Consider the following 10,000-nt stretch of genomic DNA (forward strand, 5'->3'; position numbering starts at 1 on the left):
AGACGTCTGGGGACAGATAACCACCTCTCCTCTCCAGACCCTCCACTTCCCTCCGCACCACTACTCCAGATGACACTTCTCCAGAATGTTTGAGGTTATGTGTGTGTGTGTGTGTGTGTGTGTGTGTGTGTGTGTGTGTGTGTGTGTGTGTGTGTGTGTGTGTGTGTGTGTGTGATTGTGTGTGTATTTTCTTTTTTCTTTTTGTGCTGATTTTTTAAGATCTGGCATTCCATCCATTGATTCATGCCATGCACCCAGGGAGATTAAAGCGAGCGATAAATATTTAATATTCGGCTACGCAGCAGCAGCAGCAGCAGCAACAGCCACTGCCAGCAGCAGTAGCAGCAGCAGCACTAGCGCTGTGCAGTGAGTGTTACGCTATATGCAGACGAGTGTTTCTGGAGGGAGAGGGCACGGCACGGTGGACTGGGTCCAAATTAGGGAGGATTAGGGCGAAGGACTCAGCGTGCTTTAATGAAAGCCCAAAACGCACTTAAGCAGCCCGCATGCAAATTCAGAAGCTACACCATCTAAGGACACACACACACACACACACACACACACACACACACACACACACACACACACACACACACACACACACACACACACACACACACACACGCACACGCACACGGTGCATACACACGCACACGCACACACACGCACACATATACACACTGGCTGAGGGCACCTCTAAGGGATGCATCGAAAAATGTACTCAAATGCACTACATAAATATGCATATATATAAGCACTGAATATATTCGCACACACAAATTCATACACACACTCATTATCACACACACACACACGCATGTGCACGCATACGAACACGCGCACACACACACACACACACACACACACACACACACACACACACACACACACACACACACACACACACACACACACACACACACACACACACACACACACACACACACACACTGTATAAACACATCGTCTCTACCATTTTCGCAAACAAAGCACAGAGGAAGCAAGAACTTGGTAAGGGCAATGGACAAGGACTTCTTGAGGATTTTTGCATAAATCTGGATGTGTATATTTGTCTACGACTTAACACAGTATGACACAGCAGGTGTAACAATGCAGTTGCTCACTGTGTCATGTGAAACACTGGCTTATAGTGATTTACACACGCTTTCCCAACGTAATCATGCCATCCTACCAAAATCAGTTGAGTTTGTCAGTGGGTGAGTGTAAAATATTATGAGCAAATTTACAGAGGATGTTTAGGCTTACCTATTCTTATTTTCGCTTTGACACTGTATATGACAGTGGTATAGACTCTTTTCACAGGGACGTTAACCTTGTTTTTTATGGGTTCATGGGATAATTTGCCGCCGTGTGTATGAATATTGATAGTATGTACTAGGGGTGTCAACAATGATCGATTCGGCGATCCGAATCGATGCGGGGCATGGACGATCCAGAATCGATCCGACAAGTTCCAGAATCGATCCGGCAATTTTTTTAAGTTTCAATTACTTCCATGGATATTTCGGGAGCAAATGAATGTTAAATTAAATAAAAGCACTTCAAAACATTGCAAGACTGATACAGACTGAGACAGATTGATACAAAAAACAGCCAATAAATTGTTGCTCAGTATCTGACTACTTGTACTGCGTCATCATGACTGATTAAACATTTGCTTTGCTTTCAGTAGAAATGTAATGCATTGCAATGCATTGTAGAATTGAGTCGGATCAGATCGGATCGCATAGAATCGAATCGAATCGCTACCTCCCGAATCGTGATCGAATCGGATCGTGAGGGCAGTGCACACCACTAGTATGTACCTGTATGTATGTACATCTATGTATGTTTGTATATACTATGTATGTACGTACACTGTAGGTCTATGTATGTTTGTATGTATGTATGTATGTATGTATGTATGTATGTATGTATGTATGTATGTATGTATGTATGTATGTATGTATGTATGTATGTATGTTTGTATGTACATGTAGTATGTCTCCATCGACTGTATCTGTCTCTCCACACGTTCAATCATTTGCCTGTCTGCATATCTTTAAATCCAAACAAATGCTTCAATGCTAAATGGCTTGCTGCTCAACACTAAAAAATGTAGTTTGAGACTTGCAGCACCAAGTCTCTGTGTGTCACTGTCACAAGGCGACATAGACAGTAGACTACTGCTCTGCACCCACCCAGCTCTCCCCAGTCATGAGAGGCTGCCTGCTGGGTAGATACTGACAGATGTGTCAACTTAGGCCTGAATGGTGAGAACGACAAGGGTCTAGCCAGTATGTGTTATTCAAGAGGGGACAGAGAAAAAGAGAGAGGGGGGGGCTGGGGGGAGAAGAGGGAGAGGCAGAGGAACAAGAGATAGCAGAGGACAAGAGGATGAAGAAGAAGAAGAAGAAGAAGAAGAAGAAGAAGAAGAAGAAGAAGAAGAAGAAGAAGAAGAAGAAGAAGAAAAGAGAAGAGATTAAAAACCGAGGAAAGATAAAATGAAGAAAAAAAGATATAGAGAGAAAAGACAGACCAAAAACCCTGAGAGAAAGAAGAAGAAAACAATGTGTTGCTGTTTACTTCCTTGTCATCTGGTTTGTACTGTAGTTTGTGGTTGTTGCTAGAGGAATGCAGAAGCAGATCTGCTGTACTGTACAGTATAATGTGGACAGCACGTACCTGTCTACTCTGACCAGCGGTGCGGAGGGTTAATTGGCGACGGGTCCCAATGTGGACAGCCTGAGGAGTGCAAGGGGATGCCTGCAATTTAAGAGAAGGTGAATAACTACATGTGGCATCATCTTACGGTCAGCCCAGGCCCATTAGCACAGGCATCACCGGACACCAGTTAGACACTTGGAAATAACAGGCACGCACGCGCGCACGCACAAACACGTCAGCACACACGCATACACACACACACACACACACACACACACACACACACACACACACACACACACACACACACACACACACACACACACACACACACACACACACACACACACACACACACACACAGCTGTCCCTGCCAGACAGTTAGAGGGCAGGCTAAGCTATACAAAAGTCTTAGGGGCCATTTCGGCAGCGCTCGCTGGAGAGACTGCTACTACTGTGGCAAACGGATGCACCCCAAAGCAGCACTTTCAGCTATTTTGATTAGGTACACATACACACTGAGAACAGCTTGTGTTTGCCTGGGACATGGTAAAATATTCCCTTTTTTAACAGTGTAAGGAACATCAGGTAGAGAGTGCTTTTTTCCCCTACTTATACTACACTAACACACGGTGGCCCATTAGTGACACGGAGGATTTTTTTTTGGAGGGGGGAATGTATGCACTGGAGACTAACACCTTTGCGAGATAACGCAAATCTTTTGCGAGATAACGCAAACCATTTGCGAGATAACGCAAAACTTTTGCGTGATAACGCAAATATTTTTGCGAGATAACGCAAATTAAAACTTACATCTGCGGGTTCACCACTTTGATTTGCAGCACACTTTTTGGTCACCGGGGGGCAGTCTGAACCAACACGAGTACGGCTTTGACACACCAGCTGTAGGCTATTCAATTCACCACTAGCCTACTGTTGTTGGATAACAGCGAGAGGGATGCTGACAGTCAAAAACATTACTACCGCTGGAAGGACGTGCAAGGATACCGTTATTTTATCCATTGTTTTATGTTAAATAAACAACAGATTTTGAGAGACACCGTAGCACTTTGCTTTGCGCACGGACACAAGGGGGAATAGGATTTTTTGGACGACACGTGTCTGCACTGCAGAAGCATGACAGAATTAAGGAGGACAGTCGGGACGACTGTTACTGAACGGTTATTTTCAAAGATTATGAAGCACATGAAGATCATTTTGTCATATCAAGACCCACATGTGAATTATGTAGGCTATTTTTAACATTGGCCTCGATGTTGAAGTCGTTTGTTGTGGTTCTCCCCTTTTAATGTAGGCTATAGGCTAAATCAAGGCTATCACAGCCATGCAGAGAGCTTAGACCTGTAACAACTCCGACATTTGGAACTATCCAAAGTGGGCATTCATGGTTAATAGTTTTCTCAGACAGACTTGGATTGGATTGGATTGGATGTCAGACTTGGATTAATGTTTCTTAACAGCAGTTAAGTCTGAACCAACACACGTAGCTATATAGGGCCTACGGCTTTGACACACTTCAGAGCAACCGCTGCTGTCATTCATTCTCACGATGTCAACAATGCCAGGTAATCAATGGCAAAAAAAAGTTTGGGAGCTAGGATAGGAAGGCTATACCAGAGACGATCTAAAATTTAAATTAATTAAATAATATTTGGCTAGTTATAGACAGTCCGTGACTCTGGGCCGTCGGCAAATAATTAAAATAATAATTACCAATTTCAAACAGATGATTGCACGACTACGCCACTGGGGGAATTTCGCCCCCAGAATGTATTTAGACTTCAACTGTTAAACCCAGCAGCACATGTTCGTTGAGGTCGGACCACACAGACAGGGTTCAAATGACTTTTCTGTTATTGTCTTACACTTTCTTTTTAAAATTTACAAACAGTTGAAATACATTTGGCCTAACGGCTATTGGACACCCGCACCCCCCACATGAACCAAGGAGGCCAAGGTTTTCCCCACTAGTAGTACACAGCACAGCAAACCAAAATTAAGTAATGAAATGAAAATACAAAGCACGGCAAACCCACACCGATACCACTGCACACTTGTGTTTTACTTTTACGCACAGCCAACGAGATCTATTTAGGGGTAACCCGCACGCTGGGCGGCCCAAGTGGTGTGAGGTGAACCAAAAATAAACAAAAGAAAGATACAAATAAACAAAACAACAAACAGAGAACTCTCACTTTCTCCTAAATCACACAAAATAAGAACTGAAAGCAAAGGGGGAAACGTCACACACTTGCGCGCGCGCGCGCGCACACACACACACACACACACACACACACACACACACACACACACACACACACACACACACACAGTCACTCTCCAATATAAACAGCAGCCCGCAGACAGACCAACAGGTGGATTCACAGGTACCACGGACAGCGACCGTCTCGAAGTCGCCGGGCAAGGGGCGCAGCGCAAAAAGCCTGGGGCCTCATTTATCATCAGTTCGTAGAATGTCTTCTAAATTGTGTCTTAGGAGTGAAATTTAGAATGTTCGCAAGTACAGAAAAATCGGGATTTATCAAACGTGCGTTGGCTGCTCCTACGCACACGTCTGCATGATAAATCCCACACCTTCCAAATCACTGTGCACGCGCGCGCATTCGGGGTAATTTGCATCCCCTAAACGCCTCCAAGTAACCATATATGGCATTAAAATATATTCAAATGCCATGTTAATTCAAAGGCGCCACCCTGTTCGACACACACGAATACACGCGGACACACGGGGCAGTCGAAGCGCTGGCGGGAAGTGCGGAGATAGAACCATTTCTGTGGCAGAAGTGGAGGTGCTCTCGACAGGAGGAGGACCGTGTTTCAAAATAAGTAAAAGAAGGAGACACACATGAACGAAAACACTGTAAAATAGCACACGGTCATACATTGCCATTCAAAGCAAACTATAGCTTGCACGGTCAATATTATTTGCAATTTAGTGTTTCTTCCACTCGCACGCATGGTCTGAGGTGTGCGTAGATTTAGGCACATTTCTACGTTCAAGTACATGTTCATAAATCCCACACTTTGCTCAGGAATGATCGCACGCACGCTTTACGCATAGATCTGTGCCTAAGAACGCTTGATAAATGAGGCCCCTGGTTCCTATAACGCCAAGTACGAAGTTGGCCTAGTGAACCAATGTGGCCGCGCTTACAGTCGCACCCCCGTCATAGACCAAACTCCACGAAATTGTCCCTCTCTCGTGAAGCGAGGCTCTACACGGGCTCGACTCCCCAGCGGCACCACACACATAAACCAAAGGCATAATTGCCACAAGCACACAAACAATCTGACGGTTCCCTCCGACTCCGAGCAGATTGTGTCAACCTTTTAAAAGCGTGCCAAGTTTTGCCAATTGGTGCCTACTGATCACATGGCGCACCAACGCACGACAGACTTAATGATAAGGCTTAAAGGTACACATCCCATCATGTCCACTGTGAAAAGGTGATCTCGCCACTCTTCACTGATTTTAAACCTTTATTTTGGTGAACTTTATTTGTGAACTTGTGTATTTACTGTGCACCGCGAGGAGCGGGCAGAGCTGGACAGTTGGACACACGCACACACACTCCGCTCAGTATCACATTCTCCTCTCCAAGTGCGCACGACACTGCTACACGGGAGCGCGCATCGTTGTGGCAGTATTTTCATCGCGTGATGTCAAGCACTGAAAATGGACATGTGTTGAGTCTGTGGGCAACGATGGGCAATGTTTATCGATATGATTTGTAACTGGCGTTTTGTTTTGGAAAGGTCCTGGAGAAATGGTACGGGTCAATTGTGATTGTGTGTCTGCATTGGTTAATTGAATAATTGCCTGCGTAGTGAAGGGTATGTAAAACCCAGCTCATTGTTGAGAGTGGGCGAGATAGGCGAAGCAGCTGTTTACCGGAGTGAGCTGTCTTCAGAAACGTTTGTAAAAAGTAGCTGCTGTTGAGCGCAAGTATTAAGTGTCAGAAGTTTGGATTTGACTTTGATTTTGTATTGAGTATTTTTTGAGTTGCCAGTCCAACTTGGGTTTATGTCTATGTTGCCCACGAGCACATTTTGTTTTGAGAAAAATAAAAACGCTTCGAAGTTTAATTAGCCTACGGTTTCCTGATGTGCCATGGAAAATGAAATGGCTGTAGGCCTACCTTTTATAGGCAATATGGTTGTATTTTCAGTTAACATTTTCATTGGTGGTGTGCCTTGGCATTTTCCCTCGATAAAAGGTGTGCCATTTCAAAAAAGATTGAAAACCAGTGGTAAACAACGGATGGAAATTCTCACGTATGGATGTGCATTGGTGTAGAATGGTGGATGAGGTGCATGTGTGTGTGCGCGCGCGTGTGTGCTGGGGGGAGCGCCAGTATGGGTCATACTGGTAGAGCAGTAGTTCTCAACCATTTTTTGAACAAAAGCCCCCTGAACCTCATCATAAGCATCCCAATCCCCTCCCGATCCCTCCCAGCGCCCCTTGGTTTTAAAAATATATATAATGGACTAATTACCCCCGATCGCAATAAGCAGCAACCCTATCAGCTATCCTTCTCAACTGGCTGTCCAAAGAGGTTATAGCGCTAACGTTGAGAAATATTAGGGAGCGTGTGTGGGGTGCAAAGGATTCTGAACGGGGTGGGCATAGGGGGATATAAGGTGATCAATGAAGGGGTGGGATGGGAGGGCTATGGCCAGTGTGTGTGTGTGTGTGTGTGTGTGTGTGTGTGTGTGTGTGTGTGTGTGTGTGTGTGTGTGTGTGTGTGTGTGTGTGTGTGCGTGCTGTGTCCCGCCACAACTCAGAAAAACTGTCCTGTCAGTGTTTTAGTTTGCGCAAGGTTGCGTTACGGCCCTTTACGCCCGTTACGCTATGATTTTGGACTGCTTACAACAAAGCCAGATCATCAATGCCAGTGCGCTATCGTCCTTTTGCCAAAATTGACACTTCTCCGTGAATTTTTGAAAGTTGTTAGTCATCTCTGTGAGCTCTGCGTTAGATTTCAGCGATATCTCTCAGTGCTACATGGTCGGAAACCATGGCACCATGGGGCACGTGGCGGTACGAGTTACATCCAAAAGTAATTTGTGTTCGCTAAAAGCCATCACTGTAAAACTGGTCAACAATTAAAAGCAAATAACTATTTGATTTCCTCCATTTACCTAAGACCCGATGTCATGTATAACAGGAGGAATTTTCTACCACAGGAAGGACATATGTCGCTTTCTATCCATTGAGCTATACTGCGTGAAGTTCCGTGATCTGCCATCATGTCATGCATTAAGAAACATTATTCCAAGTCTGACCGAGAAAACTATTAACCAATGCCCACTTTGGATAGTTCCAAATGTCAGGGTTGTTACAAGTCTAAGCTCTCTGCATGGCTAAGCAGTGATAGCCTACTTGATTTAGCCAATTATAAATTAAAAGGGGAGAACCGCAACAAACAACAAATTGAAACAACAACAAGTTTCAAGAAAAAGAAAGAAAGAATACAGCGTGCTGCCGCAACGTCGAGGCCTATGTTGAAATTAGGCCTACATCATTCACATGTGGGTCTTGATATGACAAAATGATTTTCATTAACTTCTCNTCATCTTTGAAAACCGTAGAGTAAACAGTTGTCCCGTCTGCCTTCCTTAATTTTAACATACAGAGCTTCTGCATTGCAGACACGTGTCGTCCAACAAATCCTATATTTCCCCTTCTGTCCGTTTGCAAAGCAAGGTGCTGTCTCTCAAAATCTGTTATTTATTTAACATAAAACAATGGATAAAATAACGGTATCCTTGCACGTCCTTCCAGCGGTAGTAGTCTAATGTTTTTGACTGTCAGCATCCCTCTCGCTGTTATCCAACAACAGTGGTGGTTGAATTGAATAGCCTACCCCTACAACTGTGGCGTGTCAAAGCCGTACACGTGTTGGTTCAGACTGCCCCCCGGTGACCAAAAAGTGTGCTGCAAATCAAAGTGGTGAACCCGCAGTTTTAATTTGCGTTATCTCGCAAAAATATTTGCGTTATCACGCAAAAGATTTGCGTTATCTTGCAAATGGTTTGCATTATCTCGCAAAAGATTTGCGTTATCTCGCAAAGGTGTTAGTCTCCAGTGCATACATTCCCCCCTCCAAAAAAAAGTCCTCCGTGTCACTAATGGGCCACCGTACTAACACACAAAGCAGCACTTAAAAACATTTTTTTTAAGATTGAGCACCTCTACTTTTGTAACTTGTTTTCAACTTTTGTGACAGGATTTTGCCTGCTGATGAGCATTTGTTTTCTCTGAGTGCAACCTCACAGAAGTACACGCACAGTAAATGGTTCACTTTCACTGAACGTCCCTGACCAGACAGTTGGAGGGCAAGTGGTTCCAGTGGTCATTACGGCAGTGCAAAAACACTGTAGCAGCTGACTATTGTACTGCCTGGCCACCACCATCCTGTACCTCCACCCAAAGATTTTGATTTGAATTCGGAACTCCAATGAATTTAAATGGCAGAGTAAGCTCAGACCATCTCCCACCCTCCACGGAGACGGATTCCTCTTAGCTTTCGCCCAGTTGGAGTCAACAGTCGGCCTTCGCCCAGCCTAGAGGTGGCAAGGATGCAGTCCAGAGAAGCACTACCAAGTTTCTTATTCTAATTTGGTCACATGTTTTGGTCTACTGATGGTCTTATTTCTCTGTCTCTCGGTCTGTCTCTCTCTCTCTTAGCCTACGACTTCACAGAAGCAATGTGTTCACTCACTGGCTGCCCTTGGCCAGACAGTTGGAGGACAAGCCACCTTAGTGACCAGTTCTGCCACGCGGGACACATGGCTGCCAATGCTCCTGCTGAGGTATGAGGAAGGCCCCCAAAAAAGCACTTTCGAGTTTTTTCTTTAAAAAAAAAAAATGTTTGGTGGTCTTTTTCGACTTCACTTGATAGGACAGTGTGAGAGCTGGACAGAGAGCAAATTGGAAGAGAGACGAGAAGGGCTCGGTAAAGGACCCGGGCCAAGAATCGAACCCGGGTGAACCGCATGGCAGGCGAGTGCCCTACCGGTTGGCCACGACAGGGTCACTTTCAAGTTTTTTCATTCTTATTCGGTTGCATTTCATCTGTTGTGTCTGAACATTTTGTGTCCGTCCTCACAGAAATAATGTGGTCACTTTCACTGATCAGTTGGAGGGCAAGACATCTCAGCAGTGTTGTGAGACATTGCAGCTGCGGCTGCCAATACTATACTGCTTCTGGTGGTGGTGAGGTATGAGGAAGCACTCCAAAGAAGCACTGACAGCTGTACGGCGGCCAGGAATGAATGCTAATCGTTA

At 44.9% G+C, this 10,000-nt stretch overlaps 1 protein-coding gene across 1 annotated transcript in view; it reads right to left on the bottom strand.

The window, feature by feature from the left end:
* Positions 1–10,000, bottom strand: part of raly (RALY heterogeneous nuclear ribonucleoprotein) — a 153,609-nt gene that overhangs the window by 136,545 nt on the left and 7,064 nt on the right. Inside the window, exon 2 of the mRNA XM_063215683.1 lies at positions 2,686–2,766. The gene's annotated coding sequence lies outside the window, so the exon portion shown is untranslated. The remainder of the gene's footprint in view (positions 1–2,685; positions 2,767–10,000) is intronic.

This window comes from Engraulis encrasicolus, chromosome 14, assembly GCF_034702125.1.
Source record: "Engraulis encrasicolus isolate BLACKSEA-1 chromosome 14, IST_EnEncr_1.0, whole genome shotgun sequence".
Classification (NCBI taxonomy): domain Eukaryota; kingdom Metazoa; phylum Chordata; class Actinopteri; order Clupeiformes; family Engraulidae; genus Engraulis; species Engraulis encrasicolus.